We start from the raw sequence: 10,767 nt of genomic DNA on the forward strand, positions 1-10,767 counted from the left end.
TAGGCGAACTGGGCGGTAACTCGGGTTAGTCGAGGGGACTTCGCGGTGGACAGGGGGGTGCGAATCCGGCCGGGCGGCCCTTCGATGGAGCCTGGTGCAGGGACATTCAATGGGATGAGCCGCGCTCGCCGCGGAACCTTCGAGCGCCGCTACTCAGCAAGTAAACGAGAGGGAGCTGCGCCCGGCCTCGTAAGACGCCTCTTCTCCGGTGCGAGCGCCCCGACGCCGCTGGCCGCCGCCGCCGCCTTGCCGCTATCCCGCCGCGCGTTTGGGGAGGGAGGGCGACCCGTAGGACGGCCCGCCGACTACACGACCGTTTGGCAGAGCGAGTGCAAGGTTAGGCGAGCTGGGCGGTAACTCGGGTTAGTCTGGGGAGACTCGCGGTGGACAGGGTGGCGCGAATCCGGCCGGGCGGCCCCATCGATTAAGCATTGGTAGGGAGCCGAGGATGAGCCGTGCGAAGTGGCCTCGGAGGCGGTCCGTGGGGGACGACGGGGGGGGACGGGCGTCGGCCCTCCGGCCCGAGCAGAGAACGTTCGGTCACCCAAGCGGGAATCTGCGCCCCGGCCCGAGTCGGACTCGGTCGGTGCGGCCCGCTGAGGCCCTCAACTATTCCCGTACGCGGGGGTCGGGAGCTGCGGCGCTGCGCCGGCGACTTACCCGCGCGAGGCACGCACTGCGTGCGGCCAGGATGCGGAGTTGGATCGGCGCTGGTTGGGAACCCTCGGGGAACGAAGGCGGACGGCGGCCAGCCGGCGCCGACGAACCCGTCGGGGAGGGGGCTGGTGGCAGGCGCGATCGGCACTATTGCTGACTGCCGGGAGGGAAGCTGCGCCCCGGCCGAGTCAGACTCAGCCGTTGCGGCCCCCCCGAGCCCGCAGCGCGTAGCGCGGAAGCCATACGCCCCCCCGATGCGGAGCGACAGACGCCCCCGCGACCGCGGTTGGTCGGGAAGGCTTTTCGGATAGAGGTCGGACGGTGTGTGTGGACGGCTTCCCGTGGTGCCGCCGCTATCAAGCCGGAGGGTTTGAGAAACGACATTCGCGGAAGGACCGGCGCGGCCGGCGGACGCTCGCACGCGCGGCGCCCGACACTCAGCCGCTCGCTCGGCCTCCGTGGATCGTGGCTAGGTGGGATGGATGCCAAACCGGGTCGTCTCGGTCTCGCCGCAGTACGGTCGCGCCGGGGCCTGCGGGGCGGCGCGGGGAGCGCACGCTCACGCGGCGGCCGGGGCGCTAGAGTGCGACCCGCAGTGGGTAGGAACCGTCCACCCGACGTCGGACGAGCCGAGGCCGATGGAGGCCCTACCAAGGCGGGTCATGAGTGCCAGTCGGTCAGTTGGGTGAGGGGGTACTCGGAGGCCCGCCGGGAGCAGACGGGCGACCGGGGATGGGGGGCGTACGCGGGCGGGCGCCGGGAGAAGACGGCCCGTCCGGGGTCGAATCTCGGCCTGTGTTTTCGGAGCCGGCCGGGCATCACGCTCCCTCCTTGGATGGACAACATTCGTAGTTGACACTTTGTGTCATTTTATCCGAGCGGGCGGGCGCCTCGAGAGGCGGACCGTCCGGGGCGACTCTCGGCCTGTGTTTTCGGAGCCGGCCGGGCCTCACGCTCCCTCCTTGGATGGACAACATTCGTAGTTGACACTTTGTGTCATTTTATCCGAGCGGGCGGGCGCCTCGAGAGGCGGACCGTCCGGGGCGACTCTCGGCCTGTGTTTTCGGAGCCGGCCGGGCCTCACGCTCCCTCCTTGGATGGACAACATTCGTAGTTGACACTTTGTGTCATTTTATCCGAGCGGGCGGGCGCCGCGAGGCGGACCGTCCGGGGCGACTCTCGGCCTGTGTTTAAGGAGCCGGCCGGGCATCACGCTCCTTCCTTGGATGGACAACATTCGCAGTTGACACTTTGTGTCATTTTATCCGAGCAGACGGGCGCCGCGAGGCGGACCGTCCGGGGCGACTCTCGGCCTGTGTTTTCGGAGCCGGCCGGGCATCACGCTCCCTCCTTGGATGGACAACATTCGTAGTTGACACTTTGTGTCATTTTATCCGAGCAGACGGGCGCCGCGAGGCGACCGTCCGGGGCGACTCTCGGCCTGTGTTTAAGGAGCCGGCCGGGCATCACGCTCCTTCCTTGGATGGACAACATTCGTAGTTGACACTTTGTGTCATTTTATCCGAGCGGGCGGGCGCCGCGAGGCGGACCGTCCGGGGCGACTCTCGGCCTGTGTTTAAGGAGCCGGCCGGGCATCACGCTCCTTCCTTGGATGGACAACATTCGCAGTTGACACTTTGTGTCATTTTATCCGAGCAGACGGGCGCCGCGAGGCGGACCGTCCGGGGCGACTCTCGGCCTGTGTTTTCGGAGCCGGCCGGGCATCACGCTCCCTCCTTGGATGGACAACATTCGTAGTTGACACTTTGTGTCATTTTATCCGAGCAGACGGGCGCCGCGAGGCGGACCGTCCGGGGCGACTCTCGGCCTGTGTTTAAGGAGCCGGCCGGGCATCACGCTCCTTCCTTGGATGGACAACATTCGTAGTTGACACTTTGTGTCATTTTATCCGAGCGGGCGGGCGCCGCGAGGCGGACCGTCCGGGGCGACTCTCGGCCTGTGTTTAAGGAGCCGGCCGGGCATCACGCTCCTTCCTTGGATGGACAACATTCGCAGTTGACACTTTGTGTCATTTTATCCGAGCAGACGGGCGCCGCGAGGCGGACCGTCCGGGGCGACTCTCGGCCTGTGTTTAAGGAGCCGGCCGGGCATCACGCTCCTTCCTTGGATGGACAACATTCGCAGTTGACACTTTGTGTCATTTTATCCGAGCAGACGGGCGCCGCGAGGCGGACCGTCCGGGGCGACTCTCGGCCTGTGTTTAAGGAGCCGGCCGGGCCTCAAGCTCCCTCCTTGGATGGACAACATTCGTAGTTGACACTTTGTGTCATTTTATCCGAGCGGGCGGGCGCCGCGAGGCGGACCGTCCGGGGCGACTCTCGGCCTGTGTTTAAGGAGCCGGCCGGGCATCACGCTCCTTCCTTGGATGGACAACATTCGCAGTTGACACTTTGTGTCATTTTATCCGAGCAGACGGGCGCCGCGAGGCGGACCGTCCGGGGCGACTCTCGGCCTGTGTTTTCGGAGCCGGCCGGGCATCACGCTCCCTCCTTGGATGGACAACATTCGTAGTTGACACTTTGTGTCATTTTATCCGAGCAGACGGGCGCCGCGAGGCGGACCGTCCGGGGCGACTCTCGGCCTGTGTTTAAGGAGCCGGCCGGGCATCACGCTCCTTCCTTGGATGGACAACATTCGCAGTTGACACTTTGTGTCATTTTGTTCGGCCTGTGTTTAAGGAGGCGGCCGTCCTCCACTCGGTCCGTGTTTAAGGAGCGACACTCGCGCTCCGGTTCGGCCTGTATTTAGGGAGGCGGCCGTCCTCCGCTTGGTCTGTGTTAAGGGCGACACTCTGTCCATGTTTGAGGAGCCTGGCCCTGACGCTCCTCTCCGGCCTGTGTTTAAGGAGGCGGCCGTCCTCCCCTTGGTCCGTGTTAAGGGCGACACTCGGTCCATGTTTGAGGAGCCTGGCCCTGACGCTCCTCTCCGGCCTGTGTTTAAGGAGGCGGCCGTCCTCCCCTTGGTCCGTGTTAAGGGCGACACTCGGTCCATGTTTGAGGAGCCTGGCCCTGACGCTCCTCTCCGGCCTGTGTTTAAGGAGGCGGCCGTCCTCCCCTTGGTCTGTTTTAAGGGCGACACTCGGTCCATGTTTGAGGAGCCTGGCCCTGACGCTCCTCTCCGGCCTGTGTTTAAGGAGGCGGCCGTCCTCCCCTTGGTCCGTGTTAAGGGCGACACTCGGTCCATGTTTGAGGAGCCTGGCCCTGACGCTCCTCTCCGGCCTGTGTTTAAGGAGGCGGCCGTCCTCCCCTTGGTCCGTGTTAAGGGCGACACTCGGTCCATGTTTGAGGAGCCTGGCCCTGACGCTCCTCTCCGGCCTGTGTTTAAGGAGGCGGCCGTCCTCCCCTTGGTCTGTGTTAAGGGCGACACTCGGTCCATGTTTGAGGAGCCTGGCCCTGACGCTCCTCTCCGGCCTGTGTTTAAGGAGGCGGCCGTCCTCCCCTTGGTCTGTGTTAAGGGCGACACTCGGTCCATGTTTGAGGAGCCTGGCCCTGACGCTCCTCTCCGGCCTGTGTTTAAGGAGGCGGCCGTCCTCCCCTTGGTCTGTGTTAAGGGCGACACTCGGTCCATGTTTGAGGAGCCTGGCCCTGACGCTCCTCTCCGGCCTGTGTTTAAGGAGGCGGCCGTCCTCCCCTTGGTCTGTGTTAAGGGCGACACTCGGTCCGTGTTTAAGGAGCGGCCCTCGCGCTCCGGTTCGGCCTGTATTTAGGGAGGCGGCCGTCCTCCGCTTGGTCTGTGTTAAGGGCGACACTCGGTCCGTGTTTAAGGAGCCGGCCCTGACGCTCCTCTTCGGCCTGTGTTTAAGGAGGCGGCCGTCCTCCACTTCCTTCCATGCACCACCACATTCGCAGTTGACACTTTGCCATTTTTTCAGAGAGGTGACACTTAGTCGTTTTTTCGAAAGTTGACACTTAGTCGTTTTTTCGAAAGTTGACACTTTGCCGTTTTTTCAGAGAGGCGACACTTAGCCGTTTTTTCGAAAGTTGACACTTAGCCGTTTTTTCGAAAGTTGACACTTAGCCGTTTTTTCGAAAGTTGACACTTAGCCGTTTTTTCGAAAGTTGACACTTAGTCACTTTTTCGCCACAGTGACACCTCCAGCGCGTGCCACGGCGCTTTTCAGGTCTTCTATCCGACCTTGTGCTGTCGAGGACGGCGTGTCCGACGCCGTGGGGAGACCAGCACCATCTCCTCCATACTCGTAAACGGGGTGCTTTGGAAAACGGGGGGAAAGTCGATGAGTACACTGACTACTGGGACCATTTCATTGTACTCTGGCGCACCTGAAGACCAAAAAAGGTACTGCACCTTAGCCCGGGTACCTCACCCCCTGGTACCTCGAGGAGAACTTAGAAAAATTTCGACAAATTTTTGGTGAGCTCCAGGGAGAGAGGCTGATTTTTCGCTTTTTGAGGCCGACCGCCGAACCGGCGCGGGGCGGACTCACAAGCCCCGCAGAGCCGTGGGCACTTAGTCGTTTTTTCAGAGAGGCGACACTTAGTCGTTTTTTCAGAGGCGACACTTAGTCGTTTTTTCGAAAGTTGACACTTAGCCGTTTTTTCGAAAGTCGACACTTAGCCGTTTTTTTGGAAAGTTGACACTTAGTCGTTTTTTCGAAAGTTGACACTTAGTCGTTTTTTCGCCACAATTGGCTCTGAGCTCCAGGGGGAGAGCCTGGTTTTGCCTTATTTCAGGCCGGCTGGGGAACCGGCGCGGGTCGGATGCACGAGCCCGGCAGAGCCGTGGGCACTTAGAAAAATTTCGCCGATTAAGCTGGGACCTCCAGGCGGAGACCGGCATTCCTCGTCCTCGGGGTTCGACCCAGGAACCGGCGCTGGGCAGACGCCGTAGCCACGCAGAGCCGTGGGCACTTATAAAATATTCGCCAAGTTGGCTCTGAGCTCCAGGCGGAGAGGCTGGTTTTGCCTTATTTCAGGCCGGCTGGGGAACCGGCGCGGGTCGGATGCACGAGCCCGCAGAGCCGTGGGCACTTTGCCATTTTCTCAGAGTCGACACTTAGTCGTTTTTTCAGAGAGGCGACACTCTGTCGTTTTTTCGAAAGTTGACACTTTGCCGTTTTTTCAGAGAGGCGACACTTAGCCGTTTTTTCGAAAGTTGACACTTAGCCGTTTTTTCGAAAGTCGACACTTAGCCGTTTTTTCAGAGATGTGACACTTTGCCGTTTTTTCGAAAGTCGACACTTAGCCGTTTTTTCAGAGATGTGACACTTAGAAACTTTTTGCCAAGTTGGCTGTGAGCTCCAGGAGGAGACCGTTATTTTTCGTCATTCGAGGCCGACTGCGGAACCGGCGCTGGGCGGACGCCAAAGCTCGGCAGGGCCGTGGGCACTTAGAAACTTTTTGCCAAGTTGGCTGTGAGCTCCAGGAGGAGACCGTTATTTTTCGTCATTCGAGGCCGACTGCGGAACCGGCGCTGGGCGGACGCCAAAGCTCGGCAGGGCCGTGGGCACTTAGAAACTTTTTGCCAAGTTGGCTGTGAGCTCCAGGAGGAGACCGTTATTTTTCGTCATTCGAGGCCGACTGCGGAACCGGCGCTGGGCGGACGCCAAAGCTCGGCAGGGCCGTGGGCACTTAGAAACTTTTTGCCAAGTTGGCTGTGAGCTCCAGGAGGAGACCGTTATTTTTCGTCATTCGAGGCCGACTGCGGAACCGGCGCTGGGCGGACGCCAAAGCTCGGCAGGGCCGTGGGCACTTAGAAACTTTTTGCCAAGTTGGCTGTGAGCTCCAGGAGGAGACCGTTATTTTTCGTCATTCGAGGCCGACTGCGGAACCGGCGCTGGGCGGACGCCAAAGCTCGGCAGGGCCGTGGGCACTTAGAAACTTTTTGCCAAGTTGGCTGTGAGCTCCAGGAGGAGACCGTTATTTTTCGTCATTCGAGGCCGACTGCGGAACCGGCGCTGGGCGGACGCCAAAGCTCGGCAGGGCCGTGGGCACTTAGAAACTTTTTGCCAAGTTGGCTGTGAGCTCCAGGAGGAGACCGTTATTTTTCGTCATTCGAGGCCGACTGCGGAACCGGCGCTGGGCGGACGCCAAAGCTCGGCAGGGCCGTGGGCACTTAGAAACTTTTTGCCAAGTTGGCTGTGAGCTCCAGGAGGAGACCGTTATTTTTCGTCATTCGAGGCCGACTGCGGAACCGGCGCTGGGCGGACGCCAAAGCTCGGCAGGGCCGTGGGCACTTAGAAACTTTTTGCCAAGTTGGCTGTGAGCTCCAGGAGGAGACCGTTATTTTTCGTCATTCGAGGCCGACTGCGGAACCGGCGCTGGGCGGACGCCAAAGCTCGGCAGGGCCGTGGGCACTTAGAAACTTTTTGCCAAGTTGGCTGTGAGCTCCAGGAGGAGACCGTTATTTTTCGTCATTCGAGGCCGACTGCGGAACCGGCGCTGGGCGGACGCCAAAGCTCGGCAGGGCCGTGGGAACTTAGAAACTTTTTGCCAAGTTGGCTGTGAGCTCCAGGAGGAGACCGTTATTTTTCGTCATTCGAGGCCGACTGCGGAACCGGCGCTGGGCGGACGCCAAAGCTCGGCAGGGCCGTGGGCACTTAGAAACTTTTTGCCAAGTTGGCTGTGAGCTCCAGGAGGAGACCGTCATTTTTCGTCATTCGAGGCCGACTGCGGCACCGGCGCTGAGCGGACGCCAAAGCTCGGCAGGGCCGTGGGCACTTAGAAACTTTTTGCCAAGTTGGCTGTGAGCTCCAGGAGGAGACCGTCATTTTTCGTCATTCGAGGCCGACTGCGGCACCGGCGCTGGGCGGACGCCAAAGCTCGGCAGGGCCGTGGGCACTTAGAAACTTTTTGCCAAGTTGGCTGTGAGCTCCAGGAGGAGACCGTTATTTTTCGTCATTCTAGGCCGGCTGCAGAACCGGCGCGGGTCGGATGCACGAGCCCGCAGAGCCGTGGGCACTTTGCCACTTTTTCGCCACAATTGGCTGTGAGCTCCAGGAGGAGACCGTTATTTTTCGTCATTCTAGGCCGGTTGCAGAACCGGCGCGGCTCGGATGCACGAGCCCGCAGAGCCGTGGGCACTTAGAAAATTTTCAGAGAGGCGACACTTTGCCATTTTTTCAGAGAGGTGACACTTAGTCGTTTTTTCGAAAGTTGACACTTAGCCGTTTTTTCGAAAGTTGACACTTAGTCGTTTTTTCGAAAGTTGACACTTAGTCGTTTTTTCGCCAAAGTGCCCACCTCCAGCGCGTGCCACGGCGCTTTCCAGGTCTTCTATCCGACCTTGTGCTGTCGAGGACGGCGTGTCCGACGCCGTGGGGAGACCAGCACCATCTCCTCCATACTCGTAAACGAGGTGCTTTGGAAAACGGGGGGAAAGTCGATGAGTACACTGACTACTGGGACCATTTCATTGTACTCTGGCGCACCTGAAGACCAAAAAAGGTACTGCACCTTAGCCCGGGTACCTCACCCCCTGGTACCTCGAGGAGAACTTAGAAAAATTTCGACAAATTTTTGGTGAGCTCCAGGGAGAGAGGCTGATTTTTTGCTTTTTGAGGCCGACCGCCGAACCGGCGCGGGGCGGACTCACAAGCCCCGCAGAGCCGTGGGCACTTAGTCGTTTTTTCGAAAGTTGACACTTAGCCGTTTTTTCGAAAGTTGACACTTAGCCGTTTTTTCGAAAGTCGACACTTAGCCGTTTTTTCGAAAGTTGACACTTAGTCGTTTTTTCGCCGATTTTGCTGGGACCTCCAGGCGAGGACCGGCGTTTTTCGTCTTCCGGGTCCGACCCGGGAACCAGCGCCGAGCGGACACATTCGCTCGCTAGTGCCGTTGGCACTTAGAAAATTTTTCGTTTGTCATGAGCTCCGGGCGGAGACCGGCGTTTTTCGTCTTCCGGGTTCGACCCGGGAACCAGCGCCGAGCGGACACATTCGCTCGCTAGTGCCGTTGGCACTTAGAAAATTTTTCGTTTGTCATGAGCTCCGGGCGGAGACCGGCGTTTTTCGTCTTCCGGGTCCGACCCGGGAACCAGCGCCGAGCGGACACATTCGCTCGCTAGTGCCGTTGGCACTTAGAAAATTTTTCGTTTGTCATGAGCTCCGGGCGGAGACCGGCGTTTTTCGTCTTCCGGGTTCGACCCGGGAACCAGCGCCGAGCGGACACATTCGCTCGCTAGTGCCGTTGGCACTTAGAAAATTTTTCGTTTGTCATGAGCTCCGGGCGGAGAGCGGCGTTTTTCGTCTTCCGGGTTTGACCCGGGAACCAGCGCCGAGCGGACACATTCGCTCGCTAGTGCCGTTGGCACTTAGAAAATTTTTCGTTTGTCATGAGCTCCGGGCGAGGACCGGCGTTTTTCGTCTTCCGGGTTCGACCCGGGAACCAGCGCCGAGCGGACACATTCGCTCGCTAGTGCCGTTGGCACTTAGAAAATTTTTCGTTTGTCATGAGCTCCGGGCGGAGAGCGGCGTTTTTCGTCTTCCGGGTTCGACCCGGGAACCAGCGCCGAGCGGACACATTCGCTCGCTAGTGCCGTTGGCACTTAGAAAATTTTTCGTTTGTCATGAGCTCCGGGCGGAGACCGGCGTTTTTCGTCTTCCGGGTTCGACCCGGGAACCAGCGCCGAGCGGACACATTCGCTCGCTAGTGCCGTTGGCACTTAGAAAATTTTTCGTTTGTCATGAGCTCCGGGCGAGGACCGGCGTTTTTCGTCTTCCGGGTTCGACCCGGGAACCAGCGCCGAGCGGACACATTCGCTCGCTAGTGCCGTTGGCACTTAGAAAATTTTTCGTTTGTCATGAGCTCCGGGCGAGGACCGGCGTTTTTCGTCTTCCGGGTTCGACCCGGGAACCAGCGCCGAGCGGACACATTCGCTCGCTAGTGCCGTTGGCACTTAGAAAATTTTTCGTTTGTCATGAGCTCCGGGCGGAGACCGGCATTTTTCGTCATTCGAGGCCGACGGGGGAACCAGCCGGAGCGGACACGTTTGCTCGGAAGAGCCGTTGGCACTTAGAAAAAATTCCGTGTCTCGTGAGCTCCAGGGGGGACAGGCTGGTTTTATTCATCCGTAGCCGACATGGGAACCAGCGCGGAGCGGATTGGTGTTGCGCTGCCATATACCTCATCTCTCTCAGGAGTCCCCCCCTTATACGTGCCGATGGTGTTTTGGAAAACGGGGGGTAACTGGATGAGTACACTGACTAGGGGGACCAGTACACTAGCGAGTGGGACCAGTACACTGACTAGTGGGACCAACACACTATGAGCGCCTGGTACCTAAAATGGAAGTATAGAGGCCGAATTTCGGGCAAGATCACGCCGTGTTAGGCTTCCAGGACCTCGGCTAAGCAATTTTAACGGGTCGCCCGGTTCTTTTTTTGATCCAGCCCGGTTCTTTTTTTATCCAGCCTGGTTCTTTTTACACTTCCAGCTGGAGCTCGGGAGCGGCTTTTTGCACAAGATCACGCCGTGTTAGGCTTCCAGGACCTCGGCTAAGCAATTTTAACGGGTCGCCCGGTTCTTTTTTGATCCAGCCCGGTTCTTTTTCCACTTCCAGCTGGAGCTCAGCAGCGGCTTTTTGCACAAGATCACGCCGGGTTAGGCTTCCAGGACCTCGGCTAAGCACTTCTAACGGGTCGCCCGGTTCTTTTTTTGAACCAGCCCGGTTCTTTTTACACTTCCAGCTGGAGCTCAGCAGCGGCTTTTTGCACAAGATCACGCCGGGTTAGGGTTCCAGGACCTCGGCTAAGCAATTTCAACGGGCCGCCCGGTTCTTTTTTTGATCCAGCCCGGTTCTTTTTCCACTTCCAGCTGGAGCTCAGCAGCGGCTTTTTGCACAAGATCACGCCGGGTTAGGCTTCCAGGACCTCGGCTAAGCACTTGTAACGGGCCCTGGTCCACCCCTGCCAGCGCATTTCAAAACTTGGCATTAATTTCGACCTAAGAGACGAAGTCTGATTTTTTTCTACCACTTGGGCGGCCTTTTTGCACCCAGAACACCCGCACCGGCACCATAAATTCGAAGGGTGCCGAGTGCGTCGGCGCAGATTCTGCGACGGAGTGACACTTCCCTCTTGTGGACATTCGGCGGTAGGTGAAATGCGCACTCGGTCTTCTCTTTTCTTTTCCT

The sequence above is a fragment of the Syngnathus leptorhynchus genome, unplaced genomic scaffold, assembly GCF_054491065.1.
Source record: "Syngnathus leptorhynchus isolate UIUO unplaced genomic scaffold, UIUO_Slep HiC_scaffold_60, whole genome shotgun sequence".
Taxonomy (NCBI): domain Eukaryota; kingdom Metazoa; phylum Chordata; class Actinopteri; order Syngnathiformes; family Syngnathidae; genus Syngnathus; species Syngnathus leptorhynchus.